This window comes from Lampetra fluviatilis, chromosome 30 (assembly GCF_964198595.1).
Source record: "Lampetra fluviatilis chromosome 30, kcLamFluv1.1, whole genome shotgun sequence".
Taxonomy (NCBI): Eukaryota; Metazoa; Chordata; class Hyperoartia; order Petromyzontiformes; family Petromyzontidae; genus Lampetra; species Lampetra fluviatilis.
In genome coordinates, this window is record NC_136304.1 from 11,835,984 (window position 1) to 11,850,744 (window position 14,761).

Genomic DNA, 14,761 nt, shown 5'->3' on the forward strand with positions numbered 1-14,761 from the left:
AAGCAAGGACCCCCCCAAAAACCCGCTTAGGCTTCTTAGAACTCGGGACACCACAACGTCGGGCAAGATAGTGCGATTTCAGGTGCGATCTGCTAACCGTGATGGATTAAGAACGACCGCAAAGTCTAATGAATTATGATTGATGATGATCGGTAATTGTGAAGGATGGCGAGGATAGCAGGCGCCTTCACAGCAGCACGACGCACTCGACTGCCTGCGACGAGCAGCCCCCGCTTGGGCCTTCTCCATCCATCACCATTACACGGACCCCCGTCACGTACTCCGGGCACACATGCAGAGGGGGGGGTGGCGGGGGAGGGGCTACATCACGGCTGCCGGGAGAGGGAACCCGCCACACCCCCCCCCACCACCCCTTCTTCCATGCTCAGCGTCGAACTCCGGTGCCAGCTCTCTTTGGGGCGGTAGGGTGATGCAGTACTTAACGCTCGCAGCAAGAGCAGCGCCTTGGGTTCATGTATGTGTGTTAAACTTCTTCCGTAACGGTAACATCGCCCAACCGTGCTAACCCGAGGTGCGGAAACATTCCTCCCCCCTTGTTCTGCAATGGGTTTCCTCGAGGTTTTCGGTTTCTTCCCACAGCTAGAACAATGATTGTAATGTAACTGGTATTGACTAAACATCCTAATCCCGATCTGCAAAGTGGTTCATTGGGATTGTACAAAGGCGACATCACCCGAGACTGCAAACTCTTGGCAGGATCCTCCTGAAAAAGAGTCTCGAGGCTCAGCGAAGCGTTCCTGGGTAATGGAGCAGAATAATAATAATAGTAGTCGTGATGACACTGATAAGCGCCAAACCACTTGGATGGCACATGGTCCACCCCACTCGCGCCGCGCCACTTGGGCCACTCCACAGGGGTACACCACAATGACCACACAATACAGTCCACACCACACCACACTGACTACACAATACAGTCCACACCACACCACACTGACTACACCACACCACACTGACTACACCATACCACAATAACCACACCACACTGGCCACACCACACCACACTGACTACACAATACAGTCCACACCACACCACACTGACTACGCCACACTGGCCACACCATACAGTCCACACCACACCACACAGTCCACACCACACCACACATGCCACACCACACGGGCCTGAATTCCTGGCAGCCCTTCCCAACCGGGCCCTATTAACTAAGTGCCATTACTCTCTCTGCCGGCAGCTCGAAGGTCATCCCAGTGGCTTGTTTCCACCCTGCAGGCCTCAAAACACATGATGTATTAGCTGTGTATTGAACTCGTGTAATATTAAATCACTTATTCAAAATAAACCACAGCAGTGAGCCTGGAGGTACACAAAATATCGGGCGAGAGTTTTCTCCTCCACCGCGGAAACCCCACGGAAGACCGGACTCAAGTCGCTCACGGAAACAAAGCCGCTGTTTCAGATGGTGATAATGACAACAATTGATCTCCGCTGACCGATGTATCATTCCGGTGACATTTGGTTGATGACTTCCCGGTGACTGACGATGGTTAATGAATGGCGTTTCAAGGATGATGATTGACTGTGGCAATGAACGCTGGGAAAGGTTGGGGTAGCGAATCATGAAGATAACGGCCATGAGCTATGGGCTAGGTGGCTCCGTGGTTGAGCGAGCGGCTCGTGGATCGGAAAGGTTGCAAAAGGTCGACTCCTGGTTGGGAGGACGATTCAGCCGATCATCTCTCAGGGGGGACGATTGGCTGAATAAGACGGGTACCACTTTGTGGCGACGTCATCAGTGGTTATCCTATGGATAAAATTACCCGTGCCATGGGGATGTGAAATTTCCACCAAAAGCGAATGAGTATTGCCCGAATGCTCAATTGAGCAGGGAACCAGCACTATGACTTTGGACTGTAGTCCAAAATGCCGTTGTTTATTTTTAGCAAAACATCATTTACATTTTAAACTGTAAAGACATTAGTGCTAAGTATTGGCATCATTTATGCGTAACGTAGTCCCACGGGATCAGGCATTATCCAACCCGGCTGCTGTTATTTCATCTGGGAGTCGTTTATTAACGGCGCCCAATAAAAGCTGAGGGCTCCGCATTCGTGAGACGGCGAGCAGCAGCAGAATGTCCGTGCCGAGCGCGCCCAGCCACACGCCCAACGCAAGGTACATTGGCCGAGGCTCGGCGAGGTTGGGGCCTCAGCAAGAGGAGACGGCTGCTGCGTTCTGGCCAGCGCCATGAGCTCACGTTGAGGCGGCAGTGGCCTGTGGTGAATGCCTGCGTTGTGATGACTGCAATCATCCCGCAAGCAGGTTGAAGCGAGGCATGATTAATTTATGTTGTTGTGGGGAACGAATAAGCAGACAGTATATGCCTCATCTTTCCCGTATCTGTCAATTTCCATTAAAACGTTTACTACACATTCCATTGACAAAAATGCCTTCTTATTTTTAATGCCAATAATGTATGTTGAACTTCTTTCACATCATACGCAACCAACCATGCTAATGAGGTGCGGGGGAAGGACAACAAACTAAATACAAAAAGCAGTACTAAAGAAATGAGTTTTCAATCTAGATTTAAGCGTGCATAGCTCCAGGGGCTTCCTAATATTTGGAGGGAAGAGAGTTCCAGACAGCGGCCGCGGAAAGCGCGCGATGCGCTGATGAGACATTGAATGTCCACACCGATCCAGAGTTGTCTTGTTTTAAACCAACGCTGCGGAGAAGAAAAAAACATCCCCCGCAGAAGGCCGCGTGGCGAAGAGGAATGTGCAAAACGAATACTCGGATGTTTTTTTTTACACGGCAAGACAGAACTGGGAAGGAGACGTCCTGTCTGCTTATCTACTTCCTACCATGACAGCGTATTCAGACTCCTCAATATCGCCTGTTTTCTCTCGAGACTTGCACGACAAAAAACTACTCACGAACGCATTTGACGGGATAAGGCAACATGGGTCTAATGCAAGTGCTGGTGAATGGTCACATTCCATTAGTATTATACTGAGAAAATCCAATTCACACTGGCATGCCGGTCCACTGATCTGGCTGCTTGTTTACAGTATCATGCATAACATCGGAGTCTGCAAACACACAAATCAGACCTTCTTAGATGTTCCTTAAAAAATAATTATTTACAAGGGTAACCTTCAGCCCTTTGTCAATGCACAGAATCAGAAAAAAGATGTTAACTCCCTCACCTGGTATACAGGAGGCTGTGGGTTTGATCCCAACTCCGATGCCTGTTATATTTGGAGTTTGCATGTTCTCCTCGTGATCACGTGGATTTTTTCCCTCTACATTTATAAACACGCGTTTAGAGTACTTGGCTGATATAAATCTCCACACGATAAGCCACTTCGTTGGGCTATCATTTGTGGCCAGGTCGCTTCTGAAAAAGAAGCTAAATAGCTCAGTGGGCCTTACCTGGCAAACAAAATAGTTATACTGGAGGAATCCGAGGAGCTATAAAGCTCTTTTTCAGAGATGTCCAGTACTTTTGGATGCTTGACCATACTTCACCACACTGGTCAGAGGGGGCTGGGAAGGTAATTGACCCAACACAGATATCACTCGCCACCGAGGTGTGCCGTGGCCGGGATTAGAACTCCTGGGCTTCACAGTGTGATGCGAATGACGCTCTTTTGCCGATTGAAAGTCGCCACGATGTTGAAATTGATTGGCCAATCGCTGATGCTTTTAAGTGTGGACTTTAGTGAGAGGTTAAATGTTCTAATTTAAATATTCAAAACAGCAACAATTTCTGTAATAGGCTACTTAAAATATATGTAATATATATAAATATTAAACTATCCCATGTAAATGTACATACGAACTACGATTAACAATTTTTTATTTTACCAGGTAAGGCCCACTGAGCTGTGTAGCTCTTTTTCAGGAGCGACCTGGCCACAATGATAGCTCAACGAAGTGGCTTATCGCGTGGACATTTATAGCAGCCACAGACACTAAAGGAGTGTTTGAAAATGTGGAGGGAAAAAAACGGAGAACACGGATAAAAATCCACGCAACCACGGGGACAACATGCAAACCTCAAATATACAGCAGCAGGCGTCAGGGTCGGGATCGAACCCACGACCCCCTGTATACCAGGCGAGGTAGTTAACATCTCCTAGCCACCGGGGCACCCGATAAAATTCTAAACAGTATCACGACATGAGATATGCAAATAAACATCCTCTTTGGTTCGTCCTGACGCCATCAGCAGTCCTCCTGCTGTGTTTGTTTCACACCTGATGACAGTCGCCAGTGTTGCGATCGAAATGTCGTGGTTTATTATTTTTTCTACCTACGTGAGTTTACCGAAAGAACCAAAGAGCATGGATTCCTGCAGTCACGAAAGCTTCAAATAAAGATTGCAAATGAACAGTTGCATTTATAAAAGTGTGCAACAAAAATACAGCAATTAACAAAACACATTGAACACGAACTGTAAAGTTCGCAAAGACGCTGGGAGAGATCCAGGGGTGGAACGGCAGCGAGAGACAGAAAGCGGAACACGTAGAATAGACAACATACAAACGTCAATGACAACAATCATGATACTAACAACCTCCATTTTACCAAGCGCCTTCCTTATTGAAGTATCTCAATGCGCTGCATGTAAATATAAAACTACACTCATGAATACAGATACAATCCAAGTAGAACAGAAAGATGAAAAACAACAATATCGATGACTTCCTCTCGAAATTGCAATAAAATGAAGAACTATGATGAAAGTGAATAATAATCCTTGTAATAATTGCAGAGTATTATCCAGTCAGACAACAGCAATTTTTTATGTTAAGTTACAGGGAAAGCCTGCAAGTATAAATAGGTGAGTTTTAAGACGGCGATTTAAAAAGTGACACAGACTCGGAATCTCCCACGATCGTGGAGCCCTGGCTGCAGACAGCTTCTGTGTCTCGCCACAGAACATCAACTCCACAGTCTGCTCTTTGGAATGATGAGTAGTAGACCAGCATCAGCTGATCGAAGTTGCCGCAGTGGGTGCATACAACTTGAGCAGATCGGCGAGATATGTGGGAGCCAGCCGATTCGAGGCCTTGAACGCGACAACAACCAGAATCTTTAAGTCAGTTCTGTACTTTACAGGGTTCCAGAGCAGGGGCGAGAGAATCGGAGTGATACGGTCACACGATTTGGAGCAGTGATTCCCAAGCCTGGGGTGCACGCACCACCCCCTTGAGGTGCGAGATGCCCTTTCTGGGGGTGCGAGCCATGGCCAGATGTTTTTAGAAGGTAAATCATCGAAAACACAAATTAAGCACGGGCACGTAAGTACAACTACTTTGTTACATCAAACCTATGTCTTTATTAACATTACATATTTTTTTACGATTGAGAACCAAAGCGGTGCAAGACTGCAGTAAAGGTTAAGAACCACCGGTTGAGATCATCCAAACTGTGAACAAACGTAGACATGGGCAGGACACGTCGCTTCGGAGGGAAGGTGGACGACGGTCCAGAATAATAACGGAGTGGCGCAGCCAAGGAACGCAACGCGTCCGAGACGACGCCCACGGAGGAGATGGAGCAACGATGAGATCGATTCGCGCGCAGCTGCTGGTCGGATTTGCGCGTCGCAGGATCGTGGGATGTGGTAGGTGGCGTGGGAAGGGATTCATCCAGCAGTGGATCGATCATGGCAACGGGCATATGCCATGACAACCCGCTTACGTGATTTAAAGAGGACACCACAAATTGCACGGCTGAAATGCATTACAAAGAATGGGCGGCTGGAATACAACACAAATACGAGCAGTTCACTCCAGAGATTTCATAAAATTATTACACGGGGAATACCGCAGGATTAAATTTCCAAATATCAATAATGTATCGCATTGGTGCTGTGTAATAAACAGAGCAAGTGAGTCTTGATCTTGGAGGCTGGGTAATAAAAGCAAACCATATTGATTGTTGCACAATCAGCTCTACCCTGGCTCTCTCCTGGATCAGTCTATCAAGTAGAAATATCGTCGGAGGACTCTGGGCCAGCATCACCGCCATACATCATCGCAGGCATTACGGGCCGACGCTAACCCCGCTCAGCTCCTCGGGGGATGATTCAGCTGCGGAGCCGACCGCCGGCGCAGGGCCGCGGCTTCACGCGCCGCCCAGCACGAACACACAAACACACGGACACACAAATACACAAACACAGGAACACACAGACACATGAACACACGGACACTCAGAGACACATCTCAGTACAAATTGAACTACTGCCGCACGAAGGCTTACGCCGACTCCCAGGCTGTGCGGGTCAAACTTGGAGAGGTGGCAAACCGAAGGGCATCTAAGCACGTGTACATTGTGGAGGAATCATTGCACTTAAATGCAATATCTCTTGAGAATATTTGTATTCTATTGTTTTACGATACCATAATTTTGATTTTTATACGGGAAAGGATGAGCCCTGCACAGTCCTCACGTAAAAAAAAAATCCTAGACCCCTGGGCAGCAACAGGGGCCCTGTGGATATTTAACTGCCCAGTGGGGGTGGTGTGGATATTACAGGGCAGCGATTACCAAGCCTACAAAAAAGGGGAAAAAAGACCGATCTTTGAACCAAGACTGCCGATGCCGAGATCCCTAGGGCTGACGCCTCACCGCTAATGTGTTGTCTCTCGCCCGTGTGTTGTCGTCTCTCGCACATCAAGTGGTCATCTTCGCCCACATCAGTCAAAATACAGAGTGCACAAAACGTCCTCAATAACACAAATGTACAATGCACCCGTGTCTGCAATAAGTAACAGACAACAAAACATCTATTAAAAAAAGATGAGCAGCAAAGAGCTGTGCGCGCGCACACACATCACGTAAATAAGCGTGTATGTGCGACCGATGTCCGGGCGTTACATCACCGTCCGTGCCCCTTTCAGCAATTGCTTAGCGATTACAATGCAGCGCCGTGAACATCTGCTGCCCTCAATCTAAATTAGGCCCGAAGCTGTGGAAGCGATCCCCGACTGTTTGCGAAATGCACGGAACAAGGCCGCCCTCGCCGTGGCCCGGTCCACTCTGCCACCCCTCAGCTCCCTCACAACTTAACATAAACTGATGGCTTACTGGTGTGTGCTATCAACATGGCCACCATTCAAATGCTAAACCTGTCAGCTGCAATCTGGCTCCCGTTAGCACAGCTCCACCTGCCACGTCCTTTCGCTTCAAGCCGCTCCGTCCATCTTTCATCCGGTCTCTCGGTAACCCGCCACGGTGGCGAGATGTTAACTAGCTCGCCTCGTACACAGGAGTCGTGGGTTCGATTTGCGACCCTGACGCCTGCTGTATATTTGGAGTTTGCCTGTTTATCGTATTTTTTTCCCCTGGGCTTCTGTTTTTTTGTTCCACATTTAAAAACTTGCGTTTGAGAGTATTTGGCTGCAAAAATTTGAACCTGGTAAAACACAAAATAGTTTAGTTGCTCGAAAAGAACATGTCTTCAGACTGTTAGAGTGTCGCTCTCATTCCACTTTTTGATTCACCTGCATTATTGATATCGCAGAGTAATGGATTTCAAGAGATTGAGTTGCAGTGCTCTCTCTTTGTTTATTTACCCAAATGGCCATTTTATATTAATGTATTTATTAAAATCACACACAATGTAAAGGCTGCTTCATCGGAATCTGTGTCTTTCCTCACACGCGATGTTTGTATCCTCCTTCGTGCACGCCTCGCATGACCGTCCCGTCGTTTGATATGTAATAAATTAAACATTTCAGCTGCTCGCTTTACTATTACAGTGCTGTCATTATTATTTTCGCAACTTAATCCAATGAGTGTTATATAGTTGGGGGTATCAACACTTTCCACACAAAGCGGTCCCGAGAACGATTGTTTAAGGACACTTTTTACATTGTTATTATTACTGTATAGATTTTTTCTCTCTCTAATTTTAACTGAATGTATGAACACGGAATTAATACAAACGAGTTTGGGTTTCCAAAGCGACATTTTCGTAAGCTATCTTAGTTTTAAGCGAAGATCTGTGAAACGTTGTGGGTTGCCGTGGCACCGGAGACGCGATGGAAGTTTAAATTGCATCGCTTTGCAGAACCCGCCGAGCAGCGTCGAATTCTGCGACGTGCGACCGGCAGTTTGCGGCGGGGGTCCCCGTGACGGCACCGTGGACATGAGCACGGCACGGCGGGGTCCACCGCCACACCGGTCCTCCTCCTCTCCCTGCCATCGGTGGTGGTACGACGCGTGACGTTCAGGATTCCACAAAAACAACGCGCCGCTCGCTCCCAAGTGGCGGCCACTCCGGCCCACGCCAGCAGCACCGGCGGCTTCTGAAGCTAGGAACGTGAATTTAAAAGTCAGGGTTTCATCACAACCAGCGCCGTCCACGTCAACGGTCCCTTTTCCGTTGTGACGGACTTTTCTCACCGTTTACAGGTTATTATTATTTTTCTTCTTGGTTCTTTCGGTAAAGTCAAGTAGAAGGGAAGTAATAAAATAATAAAAATAAAACATAATAAAATAATTCTCACGACGTTTCGGCCACAACGCAAGCAACCGTCCTCAGGTGAAACCAGGTCTGTCGAGGCGACAGCGTCTTATTATTTTATTATGATAACTAAGTTTTGACATGTCTGTACTTTTATGGCCATTGGCAACAACGAAGAAGACATTACCACTTGGTCATCGGTTTTCTTCGAACTGTCACGCCCGTAAACACAATCTCTAGTGGCCTGTCCAATGTTTGGGTGGCAGTGCCTCCATTCTCGAATCCAAGCAGCGGCCCCCACACAAGAGCAGCAAGGGAAGTCCTGCTCACACGAGACATCGAAAACTATCCACCGGTTCAGTAAGGCCCACTGAGATACATGGCGAATTCTTTAGAAGTGACCTGACTACAAATTATAGCTCATCATGTTGAAACTTATATCAGCCAAATACTCTAAATGCGTGTTGATTCTAAATGTGGAGGGAAAAACCGGAGGACTCGGAGAAAAATCCGCGTGACCACAGGGAGAGAGACACGCAAACTACAAATATATAGCAGGCGTCTAGGTCGGGATCTAACCCACGACCTCCTGCATACCAGGCAAGGGAGTTAACATCTCGCCACCATGACACAAGTGAAATTCATGATGTTGCCAAGTTCACAGCAAAACTTTTGCCACGAGAGATCTGCCTCAAAGTCGATTAATTACATTCCAAAAACAATCACAACGCTTGGGGAAAACGCACGCCTGGAGAATGCGCATTTACATTAAATAGTAATGGGTCAGTAATTCAGTTACTATCTTTATTTTTATCGAAAAGTAAAAATGTCACGTATGAAATCCCTCTTTGGCAAGAAAGATTGTAATTGCACCCGGAGTCCAAAAAAAGGCCACCTTCGTTCGGGGCCGTTTTATCTCAGTTTAATATTTTATCTCCGTTTAATTACCGCGATATAACCGGCTTGTTTTAGAGTCATGTTCCTTTTGACTTAATTCAAAAGCAAAACATAATAACGCCTTTACGGTCTCCCGTCTTTTAAGCAATAACGTGATGTTAATTTAAGCGTCTGAGCTGTCAGACTTTGTCATTACAAAATGTAAAACGCCTCCGGATTGACAGACGGACAAGCGCAGTGACACAGCCATCATTAGGCGCCACCTTTGTCGCTGCGCTGGAAAGGTAAAAAAATATAGAAAATGCGGTTGCCTGAAGTCTCGCTCGAGAGCCCGGCTCCCATTTTTCACGTTGACGCCGCTCTCTCTTGGGCCAGGTTCCATGGCATCCCAGGTCGAGTTTGTTGGAACTCACTCCCACGCTGGCGACCGTTTAGAGATCCCCACATTCCGTTGGCTTGACGCCCTTTAGGCCGGGTTGCCGTGGACATTAATTACTCCGCTCAACAAAACGCCCCCCCACCACCACAATCGTGTGGAATGGCCGCCTCGACTCGCGTCGATTATCGAATGCTCGTTTCCCGCAAACACCACACCAACGTTAACCGCTCACGGCCCACACACTTGTGTTGGCCTTCGCTCAAATGCCCGCGCCAGCTCAATCCGCAAGGAATCCACGAGAGGGGACGTACGCTCGGAGGAAAACGAGCTTCAGATGTACACGCAGCAGCAGCAGTAGCGATGAACGATTGCCGGGTCTTGGTGCGATCAAAAACACCCACTTCCGTGGCGTGCACCGCACACACACGCCGATGATATCCGGGGTGGAGCACCCAATTCCCTCCTCACTGCACGTGACAGAATTCAACGGCCACCAATGACTGTTCGAAAACCCGGATCACGTTACATTTGGTTCCGCACTTAGTTTGGTCGAGTTCCATCCTTGATGGGAAAGTGATGCCCCCCCCCTATATTGAACATCAAGAGTTCACTTGAAGTGATCCTCAGATGCAGCTCTGTGAGATCTGCTTCCGTGGGCTATTCCCAAAAGCAGGGTGAATGAGGCAGTGCTCCGCGAGGATTCCAGATGGATTCTACACCTCGTGAACACACGGTGCCGATGGCACACATCAGAATAGAATTGTGGAAAGAGACAATTGAAACGTTGTCGTTTTGATGGCAAGTGAGGGGTTTGCCGACCGAGGCTTTTTCAAATCTAAAAACGATTCTTTCCGCCGATGCAGCCGACGTGTTCCGCGATAGTCAGGACGTGACGACGTGTGTGGGTGCAAAGCGATGACTCTGAACTCCTCTGCCAATTAACCAACCGAGGAAGCCACTGCTCATGCCTGGCAGTTTGTTACCTTCGGAAGCCCCTGACCATCTCCAACTCAATCTATCTCTTCTCTGGCCAAGTCAAGAAAGGCTCAGTGGCCTATTTATTTATTAATGTATTTATTATTGTCATGCTGGTTTACCTGGGAAAGCCTCACTGACCGGCGAGTCTCAAGATACTTTTTCAAGAGGGTCCTGCAAAGTTTTCTTAGTCGGGGGGGGGGCGATGTCGTTGCTGCTGTGTAGGGAATCCCAAATGAGTGACTGGCAAGTAATTTATCAGCAATACCAGTTGACATCGTGTGTGGCTTTACAACTATGGGAGGAAAAACGAGAGAACCCGGAGGAAACCCATGCAGAAGAGGCGAGAACAAACTAACTTCATGTGAATGTACATTAACCTCACCCCTTCTGGTCTCCGCACCTGATTGGCTCACAAGTGAGGACGTCACATTCACCCCCTCTCTTGAAGATCTAAACATGAAGAGAATTTCTCCACAACTCTGGCTGTCGCCTGATGAAGCTGGTTATAATTACCGGCGAAATGTCACGGTACCCGAATGTTGTAGGTTTACTCTCCAACACACAACCGGTGTGCTGAACTAGTAACTAATTGGCACGTTTAATTTACGTGACAAGCCTTACTCACTGGCTGTGTCAGGTGGTGGCGGCTTTAACGACACATTTATATTCATGTGACAACCAAAAACACTTCTATCATGGATATTAACTCAAGTCAGGAGTCAAACTCAGGCTCTTCTTGCAGCGAGGCACCGGCCCTGTTCCTCCAGCAGAGAGAATCACCCCGAGGAGTCATCGCTCGAGTCAACGCGGGAAACACGGGCCAGGTCACCAGGGTCCGTGCATTAACACGGCCCGTTGCCATGGCTACCTTCATCGCGGCCGTAGCGTGTTCGTTTATATATAGCGGCCTCATTCATGCAAATTGCAACCTCACAGCGCTGTGCACAATGTGCAATGCACGCAGTTTACAAACTGGAGGCACGGGAAACTATCCGAGACCTGTGGTCTGCGACAGGGGGGCTGCGATACACGCCATGCCTAACCCCAATCGTTTAACGTGCGGGCTAACGTTCTAATTTGGCACATTTTGACCATGACACCGACAGATATTAATGGCCTTCTCTTTCGAACATTTTTACGGTCAATTCGCCTCGCGATATCGACCGGGGGGCGGTCGATGGATACAAAATCTCGAACCCGTGAAGCGATGTACGCTCTACCGCCCCCTCCGCCCCCCCCCATCCCCCCCGCTTCAACCAACAACTGTTGCGTCGTCATCGCGAGAGGACAACCTTGAACACGCGGGCGCATCGACATACCGACGTGTGTACGGGGGGAGCGCGGGCAAGCGGCGGGATGAAATGGGGCGCAAATGTGTACCACTCGGCCTCTGCGTTTAATGATCGCCGCTCTGGCTTGCAAGGGAGTCACTTTCATGTTTCACATTAAAATGGTAATGGGCACAGGGACGGTGCTCTTTTAAAATGCTGACTCGGCTCGGCACGTGGGCCAGCTTAGGTAGTGTTTTGCGGGATATAAAACAAAAAAAAACCCTACGGCAATTTACTCACCGGCGATAATGAAGATACGTTCTTACCAATATATTTTTGTTGTTGTTAAATATTTCAAGGCACCACGTGAATAAACTCGATTCATTATCCCCCGCAATACGCACTGCACTCTACGACATTTCACTCCGTTTCATTCAACAATATCCGCCCAGGTGGGGAGAGCGAGCGGCTGGCAAACCGGAAGGTAGCAAGTTAGAATATTGATTTGGGGGGGTGGAGGGGGAGATTGATCCGACCCATCATCTCTCCGGGGTCGATAAATGGACGCACTGCTCCGTAGGGAAGTCAACTGGGGTTGCCCTGTGTATAAACTCATTCCCGCCATAGAAAGGTGGAATATATATACCACTGGTTCTAGGTTGTTAACAGGAAATGAGCACTGCCTCCACGCTCATTTGAATAAGTCAGATTTGACTTTGACAGACGATGTGAAAGGCTCCACGGAGACCACTTTCCCACCGAACGGCACATTCCCACATCCTGCTCGACATTGGCACAACCAAGCACAGCAGGCTTCTGCAGTGAACACATTTGCAGTGGTCCTGACACAGCAAGCACATGTTGTTATTATTATTAATTGTTGTATTACTACAACGCTTGTTTACCATGGCGCAAGTGCCGTGGTGATGTCACCGCCACTTAGTGTTGAGGAAACTGGAGAGAAAGTGAAGGAATCCAGGGGGACAATCGACAAACTCTACACAGCTATGCTCTCAGGCGGTAACATTTTGTTTCAGGTTATTCTGACAGTTACCTCCGACAATGAGACCACAATGCCCTTGGTTCAGGAAATGCTGGTTGTGTTTTGCATCCTACGCAAGCGTTTAGGCGCGTTGTTTGAAAAGTACGCTGTTTACGGGGGGCGCGCGCACGCTCGCCATCGCGTTGCCACGAGGTTTCTCTCGTCGTTAGTGAGATAACGGGGTGGGGGGGGGGACCAGGGCCAAGGGTCGTCGTTGCCTTGGAGGAGCTGTAAATGAGCGCGCCGCCCCTCACGCCGACTCCACGGGGAATGGACGACGCTCGCGTTGATGAGAATCCGGCACGAAGTGCAATTTGAGAGGTGCGTGAGAATTCGAATGAGTGCCATGACCGAAATATTTGGCTGCCTTTGCCTTCCGCAGCTGTCATTTCTAATAGCCAGGTCTCTTACGAAAAATAAGTTAATATCTCAGTGGGCTTGCCTTGTATGATGGGGATGGTTTAGTGTTTGATTTGTTTGTGTTTGGGTGATTTGTTTAACTTTCTTTTACTTTGTGTTTTTGTACTGTTTGCTGTTGCTACGTTCTTACCTCGTGCCCCTACTGGGCATCTGTGAAAAAGAGCTTCATAGCTCATCGGTTTCCTCCTGCAGCATAAATTAATATTCCGATTCCGATTCTGAATTCCCAAGCGAAACATCTAACGTGCGCAACACGTACATTCAACTTGTGGTCTCTTTTGCTAAATATGTAAATTCCCCCTTTATGAAAATCCCATTAACGCCTTCACACAATGGGGCAGCGAGCCACGCTTGGGCCACTAATTAATTAATCCCCGTGCACACGAGGAGTGCGTCAGTCTCCTTTGTTCGGGGACCCCCCCCTGGGCGGCCTTCGCACCAACTCATCGCAAACGCACCGGTGGAACCGAGCCCTGGAGGCTTTGATTTCAATTGTAAACTCGGGCTTCCAGTCAACGAATCAATGGGAAAGCCCCATTCCAGTGGCATCACGCCTAGCCACGTACAGCGGTCGTGTCCGCCCTTGCTGGCCCACTCGGGGGCAACAGCACTCCCTCTGCTTGCGCATCGAGCCCAGCGGTGACCCCAATGGCTGCTGCTGTTTCTGATCATCGTGAATGTTTTTCAATTCTACCTGTTGACCCGGGAAAGCCCCACCGAGCCTCAAGAATCGTTGTTTAGGAGGATCCTCTGCGAAGCGTCCGCAGTATGGAGCGGTGTTGCCATGCACCTAATCTCAATTGAGAAATCTGCAGGTGATTCTTCAGCACTGACATGTTGCGCTCCAACAGCAGTAACAATTAAAGTAGGTGTTTTTGTTACAAAAGGAAACCAGAGAACCCGGAGGAGACAGAATGTACAGATCGGCGCACACGAGTCAGGAATCGAACCCAGGCTCTCCTTGCCGCGAGGAACAACCGTTGCCACTCACGCTACCCAACCACTGCCGCGTTCCTGATGGCCGCTGCCGACTGCTGGGATTGTGCCCAGCAGCGCCATTCGGCACCGTTCCCTGGGGGGCAGCAGCCTTGCACAGAGCGCCGGACCGTGCACGGTTGCGGTCCAGCCATCGAGAGACCGCGCCGCCATCGAGTCACCGGCACCTCCCGGCCCCCATGTGCTCAGCGCACGACGCCACCGTCTCCCGGTTATGGATTCTCGGCGGCCGGAGTGAGCGACACAGCGAACGTTTAGCCATGCCGCGTCGCTTTCCGCCATCTGGGAAACGGCGGCGAAGTGCTCAATGTTG

General features: G+C 48.8%; 1 protein-coding gene across 13 annotated transcripts in view; it reads right to left on the reverse strand.

The window, feature by feature from the left end:
- The window catches only part of FUT8 (fucosyltransferase 8), a 384,345-nt gene that overhangs the window by 189,543 nt on the left and 180,041 nt on the right, over positions 1–14,761 (reverse strand). Inside the window, exon 1 of one of the 13 annotated variants that reach the window (XM_078870640.1) lies at positions 207–238. The exons of 11 other annotated variants lie outside the window; for them this stretch is intronic. The gene's annotated coding sequence lies outside the window, so the exon portion shown is untranslated. Of the gene's footprint in view, positions 1–206; positions 239–14,761 lie in introns of those variants that run through there. One more of the 13 variants, XM_078870639.1, reaches the window with a different exon arrangement.